Genomic DNA, 16254 nt, shown 5'->3' with positions numbered 1-16254 from the left:
AGACAAATGAAGGAAAATATAAAGCTGATTCTCAAAACTTTAAATATGAATGGATGAAATACAGTAAATGAAAAAAGAATGACAATTTGCATAAGAAAAAAAGTCCACACATTTTTGCTTAAGATAAATCTTTTTAAAATGACATACCCAGGTCCTCCAGCTACCAGATCATGTGCTTCACTATGGCTGCACGGAAGCTCCAGGGCACCCCATCAGGCCTCTACACATGCCCATCACCATCACTAAAACCCTAGTTCAGCATCAGGTGAACTGCCAGACTCCTAAAAACTGCACAATGCCAGCTGCCCCATACCACAACACCCTCAGGTGGTCTCAGGGCAACATATATGCAGCACCTGGTAAACAACCAGGGCCTGTAGCATAAAACCTGATATAGTACTCTTCCCACTGTAGGAAAGGAGCTCAACTTTAAAACACAGGAAAAGAGGCCAAAAAACAAATAAAACAAACAAATAAAATATGAACCAAAAAACCAACAAAAACCAAATCTGAAATATAACGTTATTATGGTGACAGGGAAGCCCAAAACATAAAATGACAGAACCAACAGAAGAGGATAACAAAGGCAAAGCACTCATGGGCAATAAAAAAAAAAATGGGAAGTGGTCAAGGCCAGAAAGAATTCATGAAAGAGCTAAAAAATGAGCTTTAAAACCATACAAATGAAGAAAAATGGGGAAAAAATTAGAGGGATGCAAGAGAATTATGAAAAGAATCACCAGATTGGAAAACTATTTAAAAAGCAAAATTGACCACAAGGAAAAGAAGATACAAAAATCCACTGAAGAAAAAACTCCTTAAAGAATACAACCAGCCAAGTGGAAAAGAAAATAGAAAAGCTAATTTAGGGAAAAAAATACCTTAAAAATCAGAATTGGGCAAGAAGACTCCATGAAACAATAAGTATCAAACAAATTGAAAAGAATGAGAAAATGAAAAAAAAATTTAAAAAGAATGAGAAAATGGAAGAAAATGTAAAATACCTCATGGGAAAAACAAGCGACCTGGAAAACAGAGATCCAGGAGAGATAATATCAGAATCATTGGACTCCCTGAAAGTCATAATTAAAAGGAGTACCTGGATAATATCTTTCAAGAAGTTATCAAGGAAGCCAGGAGAAAGTTAGGAAGTATATGAGCAAAACTACAAAATACTTTCCACATAAGTAAAATTAGATCTAAACAATTGTAAAAATATCAAGTGCTCTTGGATAGGTCGAGTGAATATAATAATAATGATAATACTACCTAAACTAATCTATTTATTTAGTGCTATACCAATCAACCTCTCAAGAAACTATTTTACTGACCTAGAAAAAATAACAACAAAATTAATCTGGAAGAACAAACGGTCTTGAATTTAAAGGGAATTAATGGGAGAAAAAAAAGCAAATGAAGATGGCCTAGCTGATCTAAAACTATATCATAAAGCAGTGGTCATCAAAAGCAGTACCAACTAAGAAACAGAGTAGTTGATCAGTGGAATAGGTTAGGTTCACAGGACAAAATAGTTAATGACTATAATAATCTAGTGTTTGACAAACCCAAAGACCCCAGTTTTTGGGCCAAGAATTCACTATTTGACAAAAACTGCTAGGAAAATTGGAAACTAGTATGGCAGAAACTAGGCATTGACCCACACCTAACACTGTATATCAAGATAAGGTTGAAATGGGTTCTTGATACAGACATAAAGAATGATATTATAAACAAATTAGAAGAACATAGGATAGTTTATTTCTCATATCTGTGGAGGAGGAAGGAATGTGTGACAAAAGAACTAGAGATCATTATTGATCACAAAATAGATAATTTTGATTATATTAAGTTAAAAAGTTTTTGTACAAACAAAACTAATACAGACAAGATTAGAAGAGAAGAATAAAATGGGAAAACATTTTTACATTCAAAGGTTCTGATAAAGGTCTCATTTCTAAAATATACAGAGAATCAACTCAAATTTATAAGAATTCAAGCCAGTCTCCAATTGATAAATGGTCAAGAGATATGAACAATTTTCAGATGAAGAAATTGAAACTATTTCTAGTCATATGAAAGGTTCTCCAAATCACAATTAATCAAAGAAATGCAAATTAACACAATTCTGAGATACCACTACACACCTATCAGATTGGCAAGGTTGACAGGAAAAGACAACAATGAATGTTGGATGGGATGTGGGAAAACTGGGACACTGATACCTTATTGGTGGAATTGTGAATGGATCCAACCATTCTGTAGAGCAATTTGGAACTATGCTCAAAAAATTATCAAACTGTGCATACCTTTTGATCCAGCAGTATTTCTACTGGGTTTATATCCCAAAGGAGGGAAAGGGACCTACATGTGCAAAAATGTTTGTGGCAGCCCTTTTTGTAGTGGCAAGAAACTGGAAATTGAATGGAGCCCATCAATTGGAGAATGGCTGAATAAATTATGGTATATGAATGTCATGGAATATTATTATTCTGTAAGAAACAACCAACAGGATGATTTCAAAGAGGCCTGGAGAGACTTACATGAACTGATGCTAAGTGAAATGAACAGAACCAAGAGATCATTATACACGGCAACAAGACTACAAAATGATCAATTCTGATGGACGTGGCTCTCTTCAACAATGAAATGATTCAAACCAGGTCCAATTGTTCAGAGATGAAGAGAAGCATATACATCCAGAGAGAGGACTGTGGGAACTGAGTGTGGACCACAACATAGCATTTTCACTCTTTCTGTAGATATTTGCTTGCATTTTGTTTTCTTTGAAAGGTTTTTTTTTTTCTTCTTGATCTGATGTTTCTTGAGCAGCAAGATAACTGTATAATATGTATACATATATTGGATTTAACATATATTTTAACATATTTAACATGTATTGGACTACTTGCCATCTAAGGGAGGAGGAGAGGGGAAGGAAGGAAAAATCTGGAATAGAAAGTTTTGCAAGGGTCAACGTTGAAAAATTACCCATGCATATGTTTTGTAAATAAAAAGCTTTAAAATTAAAAAAGAAAGAAATTATCAAGGAAAATTGTTCTATGTCCTGAAACAAGAGGGCAAAATAGACATTAAAAGAATCCACCAATCACCCTAGGACAAGGAAAGAGACCCTAAGATAAAAATTCCATGGTATATTATAGCCAAATTTCAGCACTATCAGATCAAGGGGGAAAAAAAAAACACTAAAAGCAGCAACCCCCCAAAAAAAAAAAATTATCAGGAAGTCACAATCAAGATTATACAGAATTTGGCAACTACAATATTACAGGACTGGGGTCATAGAACATGATATTCCAGAAGGCAAAGAATGAGGACTATAACCAAGAATCACTTGCTCAGCAAAATTAAGCATAATACATCCTAGGATATACTGTGACATATTTAACATGTATAGGACCACTTGCCATCTGGGGGAGGGGGTGGAGGGAGGCAGGGGAAAAGTCGGAACAGAAGTGAGTGCAAGGGATAATGTTGTAAAAAATTACCCAGGCATGGGCTCTGTCAATAAAAAGTTATAATTATTAAAAAAAAAAAAAGCATAATACATCAAGAGAAAAAATAGTAATTCAAAGAAATAGGATTTCAAACTTTCATTAGGAGACCAGAACTAAACCAAAAGCTTGACCTCCAATATCAAGACCCAAGAAAAGCATAAACAGGTAAAAAGGAAAAAAGAAAACATAAGAAATTCAATGGAGTAAATTATTTACATCCATACAGAAGATACTTGGGATTCCTAAAAAATTATCTCATCAATAGTATAGCTAGAAGGAATATACATAGAGGGTATGCGTATAAGGTGAATTTAAAGAAATGACATTAAAAAAAAATTAAGGGATGAGAAATGTTGTAAACTATTTTAGATGAAGAGTTGCAAAAAATAGATAGTGGAAGGAAAGATGGGAAAATGATGATAAGCACTGCTTGAACCTTACTCTCATAAGTACTGGCTCAAAGAGAGAATAATAAACACAATCAGTTGAATGGAGAAAACTATTTTACCCTATAGGAAAGTAGGAAAGGAGATTAAGGCCAGATCAAGGGTGGGCAAACAGAAGCAAAACACTGGTAAGGAGAGAAAGGGTGAGAGAGAAAGGACAAAGAGAAGGAAGAATGATGGAAGGAAATAAATACATAGTAATCATATCTGTAAATGGGAATGGGATGAACACTCACAAGAAATAGAAGTGGATAGCATAGTGGATCAAAACCCAAATTCTTACAAAATGTTACTTACAGGAAACACACACAAAATGACCAATGATAAAGGGCTAGAGTAAAATCTATTTTGCTTCAGCTGAAGTTAATAAAAAGCAGGAGAGCAATCCTAATTTCAAAGTAAAAAAACAAAAATGGACCTAATTAAAAGAAACAAGAAAGAAAATGATTATCTCGCTAAAAGGTATCATAAATAAAAAAGCAATAACAATACTAAACATATATGTATCATGTGATACAGAAACCAAATTCTTAAAGGAGAAGTTAAGTGAATTACAGGAAGAAACAAAAAGCAAAACTGTACTAGTAAGGGATTTCACCCGTCCCCTCCCAGAACCTGATAAATTGAATCAAAAAAATAAACAAGAAAAAAACTAAGAGAGTAAATAGAATATTAGACATCATAAGTAAATTACCTCTCAGATCCATTCGAAGAGGAAAACTTCATGATCAAACAAGACAGAAAACATTAAAAAATGCAAAATAGATAATTCTGATTATATTCAATTTAAAAAGCTTTTGTACAAACAAAACCAATACAACCAATAATTTCTCAAATATATTTAGAACTGGTCAAATCTATAAGAATGCAAATCATTCACCAATTGATAAATGGTCAAAGGATATGAAAAGGAAGTTTTCAGATGAAGAAATTGAAGCTATCTATACACATGAAAAAATGTTCTAAATAACTATTGATTAGAGAAGTACAAATTAAAACAAATCTAAGGTTCCACTTCATACCTACCACCAGGATTGAGTAACATGTCAGGAAAGTAAAATGATAAAATGTAAATATTGGAAAAGATGTGACAACGTATTGAAACAATAACATATTGTTGTGGTGGAGTTCTGAACTATGCTGGAGAGCAATTTGGAACTCTGTCCAAAGGGCAATCAAACTTTGCATTCCCTTTGACTCCAGCAAATATCACTACTAGGTCTGTATCCCAAAGTGATCATACAAAGACAGGGAGGAGAGGTAAAGGATCTACATATGCAAAAATATCATCTTCATGGTGGAAAAATATTGGAAATTAAGAGATTATTCATTAATTAGGCTTTGGCTAAAAAAAATTGTGGCATATGAATGTAATGGAATACTATTATGCAATCAGAAATGATGAAGTGGGCAGAAAAAACTGCCAAAACTGACATAAACTGATATAAAGTGAAATGAGCAGAACCAGAGGAATATTCTACACATATTAGCAACATTTCACTTTCTTCCCATTTTTTTTTTCATTGATTCTCCAGGTGACAGTGAATAGTGATAATGGGATTATGGCATTATTGTTATTACTGCATACCAAAAAAGAGACTTAAATTTAAAAATATAAAATACTCAAATTAACAGAAGACCAAATAGAGATCCAAAATAACCCAATCTCAGAAAAGGAAATACATCTAAGCTGTATTTAATAAAATTAATTAAATTAAATTTAAAATAATAAAATCTAAAACTAGTAATAAAAACTCCTAATCCTGATAGATCCACTGGAGGAATTTATCAAAATTTTGAAGATTAGTACCAGTACTGCACAAATTATTCTCAAAAACTGACAAAACACCCTCCCAGATTTTTATTATGAAACCAGGGAAGTCTAAAACATATAAAAAATTAAAGGCAAAAAGACAAATAAAGAAAAAATAAAACTATCTGTTGATGATATATTTTACTAAGTAATCAGAAAAGACACCAATTGAGACAATAACCAGCAAAGTTTCATTTGAACACAATTACAAAACATTCTTCACACAAAAGAGATCTAAATAAATGGAAAAATATTAATTACTCAGAGGTGGATCAATATAATAAAAATGACAGTTACCTATAAAGGGCTGAAACTCTGAGTTGATGCACTGGAATCAGACAACCAAGCATTTAAGGCTAATTCCCCATTGGACAATATTCTATTAGCATATGCTTGGAAAATGGCCCTTCCCACTATTCTGTGCTGGCTCAATCTTTTGGTGTATACAGAGAATTGTAAGAGGGATTACGGGGCGGGAGTAAAACAAGCCAGAATCACTTTGGTGGTACACAAGGAGAAGGAAGGTTGTGGAGATCCTGTGTCCATTCCTTTGACTTCTACCTCTAAAAACCAAGAATAAAGACCAAGGACTTTTGCTTATCCTGACTTCAGCTGATTCCAAAGTATCCAGGGTGCTAACTTGATCTTCACAGTTACCTAAATAATTTTCTTATTTAATGCCATGTCAAGCAACTATCATAAAAGTACTTTATAAAAGAAATAACAAAATTTATCTAGTAGACAAAAGGTTAAGAATATTAATAACAACTATTAACATAATATTAACATAGCACTTAAGTATGAAAAAGGAACTATACTATTTTACAATTATCATCTCATTTGATCTTCACAACAAACCTGGGAGGTAGGTGCCATTGTTATCTCCATGGGGAAACTTAGGCAACAGAAGCTAAGTGACTTGCCCAAAGTCACACAGCTAATAAGTGTCTGAATTTGGATTTGAATTCAAATATTTCTGACTCCCAGCCTAGGCAGATTATAAATTGTCACCTAGAGAATCAATGAGGAGAAAAAATGGGAAGAAAATGGAAATAATAGTACCAGATCTCAAACTATACTACAAAGCTGTAATGGTCAAAACAATTTGGTACTGGGTTAAGAAATAAAGAAGTTGAACCTTTTCTAAGAGATAAGGTACAAAATATACAAAAGCAAATTAACAGAATAACCAAACATCTTAGCTATTGGGGCAAGAACTGACTAATCAAAAAAAAAAAAAAAAACTGTTAAGAAAAAGAAAAACTGTTAAATTAGTCTGGCAGAAAATATCTAACAACATATGCCTAGATAAGCTCAAAATGGGATTGTGATTTAGATGTAAAAGGTGAAATCATAATCAAATTAGCGATGGATAGGAGAAATTACTTTTCAGATCTTTGAAGAAAGGAAAAGGAAAAACAAGAGGATAGATCAAAAAAGATAAAATGCCTAATTCTGATTATATAAAATTTGATAGCATTAAAAAAAACAATAAAACTAAAATTTGATTTTTCTTCTAAAGAAGAATCTTTTAAGGAAACTGGAAAAAAATTTTGTGGGGAATTTCTATTAAGATAAACTAAAGGCTTTATTTTTCAATACAGAGGTAATCAAGTCAATTTTATAAGACTAAGAGCCATTCATAATTGATAAACAGTAAAAAAAAAACATAAAAACATATGAATAGGCATCTTTCACAGAAAGAAATGCAATCTATCGATAGTTATGTTTCAAAATCTTCTAATTAGAGAAAAGCAAATTAAACTTCCTTTCCCTAAGATAGTTGACAATTTAATATAAGAAAAATAGTTTTTCTTCAATTTAATTTAGTAGAGCCATGAACTGGTGTATGTTGGAAAATAATTTGGAACTATGATCAAAAGCTATTAAGCAGAGTATATCTTTTGACAACAATGTCACTACTAGGGCTATGCCCCAAAGAGGGAGAAAGACCTATATGTACATATACAAAAATAATAATGGCAAAGAAATGAAAAGTGAGAAGATGTCCATCATTTGAAGAATGGCTGAACAATCTGTGATATATATTATGATAGAATACTACTGGTTCTTTAAGAAATGATGAAGGGGATGATTCAAAAAAAACCCTAAGAATTCTTCGATGAATTCATTCAAAATGAAGTGAGCAAAACCAGGAGAGTAATTTACACTGAGTCAACTAAAAAGTTCAGGAAGCTTCACAACAGTTAATAGCAATATTGTAAAGATAATCAACTCTGAAAGACTAAATAACTGATAAACACATTCTTTGCGAGTCCACTTGGTGGTCTTCTTGACAGAGATACTTAGGAATGATTAACCACATAAGATTTTACAGAGGCAATCAGACTAAGTGACTTCTCCAGGATCACACATCTTATAAAGCCAGATTTAAACTCAGGAAGATACATCTTCCTATCCTAGGTCCAGCATTCCACTGTGTCACCTAGATATCTTTTGATTAATACAATAACCTATTACGATTCCAGAGGACTCATATTGAAATATGTCATCTATCTCTTCTTTTTTTCTTGCTTTTTATTTTTGGAACATGACTACTTTGCATGACTACATATTATATAATGAGTTTTATTTATCTTGTTTTCTTAAAAGATAAGGAGAGAGGAAACTTTTTTTATTTAAATTCACTTATAACAAAAAAAAAAAAAGGAATGGTAACATTGTGAGTGATTTTGAGTAAATAGGAAGAACAAGGGTGACAGCAGCCTCCTCGACAGGATTATTTTTACCACTTTAAAAATATCTGATAGTGTTTGTAACCACATAAATGTTGATCCTTCTCTGGGAACCCCAGATGTATTCTAAACATTCAATCTCTGAACTTAACAGAGATAGCCCATTTTATAGCTAGACATTCTACATATTGCATACTGACTTTCTCTATAAATCCTCTACTAGCAAATACCACAGCTTTTTCTGGATACCACTTTATTTATAAAACTGCTTCCAAGCCTTCCATTACACTGAGATATTTTAAAAGCCTTGTTTGAGTCAGCAAAGATTAAAACTAGTACATTTGTGAGGCATTTGACCAAATTTTTTAAGGATTGTTCACATTCTTTATCCCAATAATGTCCAAAAGGCTTCTGATGGTTTAGGTCAATTTGACTTTTCTTGTCATTATGTCCTTTATTCTTTGCAATCATACATACATCCCTGAATGAGGTTTGGAAATAGCAACAAAATTCTTTCAATTTTACAAATGTTGCCACCTGGAAAAGACATTAATTCACATAGACTCTCTGACCACGGACAGTTAAGAAGTGCTTCTATATTTTCTGGATCAGTGGTCACTCCTTTGATGAGCTACTTAACAGAAGATCTACAAAAATGGCATTATCAATTGCCAATTTTAGACCAGCTTTCTTTAAAGTTTAACACTCTTTCACCAATCTTCTACATGTTGTTCTAATGTTTTTATTCCGATTAGATGCAACATTATCATAGTGGGATATTAGCAACATTTCTTGGGAAGTAATATGGATGAGATAGATTAAGACCTGATATATCAGAGACAAGAAAACTACTTAATAGGTTGTTATGGGCCAGAACTCTGAACTTGAAACAAAGATTCTTAAGGTGTTAAGTCACTGGAATTGATAAAGACAATGGTTATCTAGTTTGGCATGGTGCTTAATAGTTCTCTAGTTCAGTACATGCACTTAGTAATATAGTTCTACAAGATTCACACTTATGATAATGTAATTATAAGAGAGCATATAAAGTGAGAGCCTCAGCCAGATTCAGAGCCAGAGAAGATAAGAGGACTAAAGTGGGGAACTCAAGCTCTCGGAGCCAAGGAGAAAGATTCATTCCATCTTCATCAGCCTTCACCAGCCTGGTGGTTGGCCTGGCCTCTTGCACTTCCCCCATTGAGACCAAAGCCATCCAGAAAGCTAGCCTGACCCCAGGCAAGGAGGCAAAAAAGAATTTGGACTTTGATACCTGGCTATTCTCCTGGAGATTAATCTGCTGAAAGGAAGGCTGCTCAGAGACCACCAGAAAACCAAAACAAGAACATTACAGTAGGTTATTTAAATAGTTTAGGGGAAAATTCCTAAACTAGGCTACAATCATATCATAGAAAACATTTGCTCAAACTAACATACTAAAGCTACTATCTGCTCCCTTCTTATCACAATGCTCATTAAAAAAGGTAAAAGAGTAGTCCAACTATTCAGTCTGGTAACTTAGAATTATATCCCTGGGGCAGCTAGTTGGTCAGTGGATAGAGCACTAACCCTGAATTCAGGAGGACTTGAGTCCTCCTTTTGAGGAGAATGTGGCCTCAAACATTTAATACTTCCTAGCTGTGTGACCCTGGGCAAGTCACTTAACCCCAATTGCCTCAGGAGGAAAAAAAAACAGAATTATATCCCAAAAGTTTCTAAACTATGCATATTCTTTGATCCACTGATATCAAAGATATCAAAGAAGAGGAAAAGAACCCATATGAACTAAAAATACTTTAGAGCAGCACTTTTGTTATAGCAAGAAACTTGAAATAAATAGGGTGGCCATAAGTTAGAGAATGACTGGACAAATAATGTTATATAACTAAAATGGAATATTAAAGGCACCATAAGAAATGACAAATTGGGGACAGATTGGAGAAAACTGAGACTTGTACAAATTGATGCAGAACAAAGTAAGCAAAAAACCAAGAAAACAATTTTTTCAAGGTCCACAATACTGTAAAAGTCAACAACTCTGAAAGACTTGAGAAATTGATCAAGGTGATGAACAATCAATCAATCAGTCATACCTCACAAAAATCGATGAAGCATGTTTCTCACTTGAGCAGAGGTCAAGAAGTTAAAGCCTTTAAGTACAAAATAAGATATTCATTTTCAGATCCAACACAAATTTGTTTGCTTGTTAATATTTATGTTAAAAGGAGGAGCTTTAATGAAGAGTAGACTATTGTGGTGCCAAAAAAAAAAAAAAAAACAAAAAAAACAGTATCATCAAATATAGATTTTAATAACACAAAAGAAAACAGGTTATCCAGAATGGGACATAAACAAAATATAGTATCAATACAAGTCTCTTTGATAGTTATTCATATGTGGAGATATTTTTAATGACTGTCAAATTTGTAACCGAATAAATTCAAAGATTAAATATTTTTAAAAGCAAATGAAATCAAAGTCATGTGATTTTTCAGACAACTGTTTCATATTTCAAGATGTGAAATTGCAAGAGAAGGCTAGATACTTTAATTTGCCTTTTTTAAAGAGAACTCATTATCTCTTCCTCCCACTCCATATACCATTGAAAATTATATATATATGGTAACAAATATGCATAATCAAGAAAACAAATTCTTTATAGGCCAAGTTAAAAAATGTTCTCATTCTCTAAATCTTTCAGGAGAGAGATAAATCAGATAGACAACATATTCCATCATCACTCCTTTGGAATAATTGATATAATTGTATCGATTACAGTTCTTGTCATTTTCAAAGCTATTTGCCTTTAGAGTGTTATTATTTTGTAAGATAAACTTGTTCTGCTCATTTCATCAGTTTATAATTTTTTTTTAAATACAAATATTATAGTAGAAATTCTTCTGGTTCTACTTACCACTCTGATTCAGTTCAAAGACATCTCATCTTTCTATGCCTATCATCAATTTCCTTATTTAATTTAGTACTACATTACATTCATGTAGCACAATTTGTCCAGCCATTCCCAAAATGATGGGTATCCCCTAGGTTTCCAGTTTTCGAGGGTTTTTTAATTTGTTTATTTTTGTCAGCACAAAAAAGAGCTGATATGGATACTTTTGTACATATGGGACTTCCTTCCCCCCTCACTCCCTTCTTTGATTTTTTTCAGTATATGTCTAACAGTGCTATTGGTGATTAAAAAGTATACATCATTTAATAACTTTTGTATTTAATTCCAAAATCCTTTTCAGAATAGTGTTACCTATTTCACAAAGGGGATGTCTACTTCAAGTATGTGAAGATTTTCCTTGTTGGAATGGGCAGATGAGAACAATTTGTTCCAAGAGGGGGTGTGAAGTGCTTAGAGTTCTGTCAGGCAATTGGGCCATCACCAGTTATCTTGGCTTTTGTCCTGCCACTAGACTTCAAGGAAGAGTGAGGTTGATGAGTTTGTGCAACTATACCTCATTTAGATCCAGTTCACCTGGAATGCCACAGATTCTCTTCAAAAAGGACAAACAACATTCACAAGTCCACTAACAGAGCATCCAAGTGACTGTTGCATCTACCACCCAGCTGCTTTCCTGGACATCATTACTATCTTCAGTAATTCAACTTCCAACAAGATTAACTCAACTCTAAAACTTACTCCTCTCCTCAGTATTCCCTAGCTCTGAGACTTTTCCTTCTCTCTGTTTAAAGAAGGTTAAAGTCTTTCCAGATCCTCAGTTTGAGGACCCATGTGCTGGGACCTCCCAGTGCCTACATCTCACGATGCAGATCTTCATCATGTCCCAATGTCCAAGTACTTTTCTTTTCCCTTCCTCTCACCCTTTTCAATTTCTTTTTATATGTTGTTTTCTCTCATTAGTTTGTGAGTTCTATAAGGACAAGGGCTGTCTTTTGCCTTTTTTTGCATCCCCACAACTTAGCACAAGGTTCTAGTAAATAATAAATGTTTACTGACTGACTGAACATTTCTTCAAAGCCCCTACAACATTTATCTCTTTGTTTTGTTGGTCATCTCTGTCAATCTGATGGATGTGATAGATCTTCAGAAATGCTTTAATTTGCATTTCTCTTTTTAGTGATTTGAAATATTTTGAAATATGACTATACATAAAATTGGTATTGGCCAAAAAATAGATAATCATAGAACAATTTAGGTACGCACAAAAATTGTCATTAGTGTTTGATATATACAAAGACCTTATCTAGTAGAATAGGGATTCACCATTTGATTTAAAAATTTTCCGAATACTAGAAAGCAGTATGAATGAACTTAATTTAGACTTCATATCAAAATAAGTTACAGACATGTGTGACCTAGATATAAAATATTACATCATCAATTGGAAAAAAAGAAAAAAAAAAAGCATCCAAATCTAAGGAGAGAAAAAAAAAATAATGACCAAAGGATTGAAGAAGATAAAATGGATAATTTGTCTTAAATAAAAATTTAAAGGTTTTATACAGATTCAATAAAGCTAAGATTAAAAAGGAAACAACCTAGGAAAAACCTTTAGAGTGGGTTTCTCTAAGAAATGTCTCATTTCCAAGCTAAATAAGGAAATGATAAAGGAACTTTTATACTATGAGCCATTCCTCAGTTGATAAATGATCTAAATTTTTGGTCTCAAGACCTTCACACTCTTTATTAAGGATTCCAAAGAACTTTGGTTTATGTGTTTTTAATTTATTAATTAATATTTATCATATTAGAAATTAAGATAATAAATTTTAAAATATTTATGTATTTAAAATAAGCCCATTCCATATTAATATAAATATCATATTTATGTCATTTATGCCCCAAACTTAGTGAGAGTAGAATCAATGTTTTACATTTTTTTTTAATATATTTAATGACTGGCTGAATAGAAGACAATTAGATGGTTCTAATATCTACTTCTATATTCAATATGTAACAAACATCTTGTTTGGTTCAGCTATATGAAGAAGGGGAAGTAAGGGAAAGCTTAATGTAGAAGGTGGAATTTTAGTTGGGATTTAAAAATCAGAAAAGTCAACAGAGCAAAGGAGAGAAAGCATTCCAATCACACAGGACAGACAGAAAAAAAGACCAGTGCAGAGATATAGAGTGTCTTGTTCATGGAACAGTCAGGAGGCTAATGTCACAAGATGGAAAAGCACATGTCAGAGTAAGGTGTAAGACGACTGGGAAAGTAGGAGGTGGCCAGGTTTTAAAAGATTTTGAATAACCAACAGAGTATTTTGCATTTATTCTTAGAGGCAATAGGGAGCCAGTGAAGTTTATTTAGTAATGGGTGTGATCAGATCTTTACGTAAAAGAAAATCACCTGAGTGGCAGATAAGAGAATAGACTGGGAAGTGGGAAGGACCTAGAGGCAGGAAGACTCTCTAGTAGGCTATTTCAATTATCAAGATGTGTTGTATGGCAACTAAGTGGAGGGTGTAATTGAGTGGGGATAGATCTGTGGTAGAAGATCAACAAGTAGACTACCAAAATATTTCAAGCCTGAGGTAATGAAAACCTACATAACAATGCTCCCTGGCCTTTAGTATTTTTTTAAAATCCAGCCGGGGTAACATATTTGAATGGCTTTCCAGCACTAAAATTAGCTAGCCAGGTTAGAGAGAAGGGAGAATATTCAAGAGATGTTTAAAAAGTTAAAAAGGAATGCTAATAGTCAATAGGAAAGGAGCCAGAGGAAAGGAGAGATTGAAAAAAAGTGATTAGGAAGAACAACAGAAAGGGTGATCTGTTGAAGATTAGATGAATTAGGATCACTTGTGCAGGTAGGGAAAAAAGTGATTAGGAAGAGTTCAACAGAAAGGGTAATCTGTTGAAGATTAGATGAATTAGGATCACTTGTGCAGGTAGGATTATCCTTCATAAAGAATTAAGACCTCATTTACCATGTGAGATAGGGATGAAAGAGAAGTAGAAGTCATCTAAGGGGAAAGAGAAGACTTACAACTAATGCAAACTGTTTATTTAAATGGACATTTTACAGACCTCTATCCAAAGCAATTTTTACATAATGCAAATTTGCCCCAAGATGTGGAAGAGAAGGTCCCATAACTGTAGAGGGAGAGAACCAGCACATAGTTCTAAAGATACATGGGTCCCAGGCACAGAGAAACAAAAGCAGGAGGAGGAACATGGAGGAGGCCAGAACCAACCACATGAGGGCCTGGAAGGAACTGAGAAAAAGAACACACAGAGAGGAGAGGAGGCAACATGCAGCAGCTGAAGACAGACATGTGATACCCAAGCTGAAAGAGACAGAAGACAGAGGGGATCAGACATCAGGGGAGGTGGGCAGAGCAGGGCAAAGGTCTCTTCTCTTGGTATAAGACTCAAGCAAATCCCCAATCTGGACTGGCAGAGGTAGCCTTTCTACATTGCTGATTCTGCTTTCATTTTGGAGAGGTTCTTTTGTGGTTTTTAAGGCCTCCGGAGAATTAGGGGGCGCAACAATGCACCAAGCTGAGGGGAAGAAAGCAGAGAAAGCATAGTATAATGTGTATTTCAAAATTCTTTATGGAGAGTCACATTTAAAGCGAGAACTATCTGTATTTTCAATATTTTCTGTAAAATACAAGGCAAGATTCTTATCTGAGAGTAAAGATGAGGGGAAGTTATGAAAGGTCCAAGGATTAAAAAGTTTGAAAGAATTAATGTGGAGAGTGGAGGAGTTGATAAAAGTGTTAAGAAAAATTATTTACCAGTAAAGTCTTGTTGAAGTATGTAACATAAATGTTATGTTCAGTTCTTTTTTCTGTTTTTTTTTCCTCCCCCATAGTTTTTCCCTTTTGCTCTGATTTATAACATGATTTATAAAGCAATGTGTATTAAGAATAAATTGTAAAAAATAAAATAAAATAATGAAGTAGAATTAGCAGATGTTTGGACCTGATTCGTTAATCTTTGGCTTCTATCTTTAAAAGTAAGTGAACAGGTATAGGCTGTCTTCTAAGGAGGACTGATAAACCAATCCTGCTTCGACTGGAGTTTCAGATGGTATGGCTGCTCTTTCCACTAGTGGAAAAGCATCTTTCCACCTCTCTTTTTGCTCATGCCATATGGGAAGGGGGGGAAGGGGTGTCAGTAAAATGAGTGAAGGTAAATGAATACCTGGAGAAATAAGGGTTATAAAATAAACAAAACAATGTTCCCCGGCCTTTAGTATTTTTTTAAAATCCAGCCGGGGTAACATATTTGAATGCTTTCCAGGGCTTGGCACACAGTACTAGGTTAATAAAAGGTTGTTGATTAGACCTGGATCCATCAACTTGTTCCATTACTCAAACTAGAGGCCCACCGATGCTTTTATAAATTTGTCTTATAGCTAGTGAGAAAAAACAGTGCCATCAAGACGTGACTAAAGCACCAAAAATCAACTGACAGGAGCTGAAAACGATACAAACTACACACTTTCCCGCACACCTTCCAAGAAACCCAGGCTCCAGGGGCAGCCACAAGGGTTTGCACTGTGTCACTAGTTAACTCAGTCACAAAAGCTGCTCAGTTCGGGTTAGCTCTCGGTCCGTGAATGGCTACATTGTTGCAAACAAGGGTAACTTTAACTACAGATTTAGAGAAGAGGGGTAGACCGAACTCCAAAGCTGCAACACTTCAGGACCAAGCAGAGTCTAATAAAGACGGGGAAGGTGCCCACCTGGCAACAGTGCCGGGATGCTTTCCAAAGCCTAGTCCTAAGGGAGAAAGGACCGAGTAAAGGATGGGGGAGGGGCGCAACCTATATTTTTTTTTTTAAGGCTACCATTCAGTAGACAGC

The 16254-nt window shown here is 34.1% G+C and overlaps 1 protein-coding gene across 1 annotated transcript in view; it reads right to left on the bottom strand.

Moving 5' to 3' along the window:
* PAPSS1 (3'-phosphoadenosine 5'-phosphosulfate synthase 1) overlaps positions 1-16254 on the bottom strand; it is a 112221-nt gene that overhangs the window by 95152 nt on the left and 815 nt on the right. The window lies entirely within an intron of this gene.

The sequence above is a fragment of the Antechinus flavipes genome, chromosome 6, assembly GCF_016432865.1.
Source record: "Antechinus flavipes isolate AdamAnt ecotype Samford, QLD, Australia chromosome 6, AdamAnt_v2, whole genome shotgun sequence".
Classification (NCBI taxonomy): domain Eukaryota; kingdom Metazoa; phylum Chordata; class Mammalia; order Dasyuromorphia; family Dasyuridae; genus Antechinus; species Antechinus flavipes.
The sequence above is the reverse complement of the archived record's forward strand: the minus strand, read 5'-3'. Positions and strand labels throughout refer to the sequence as shown.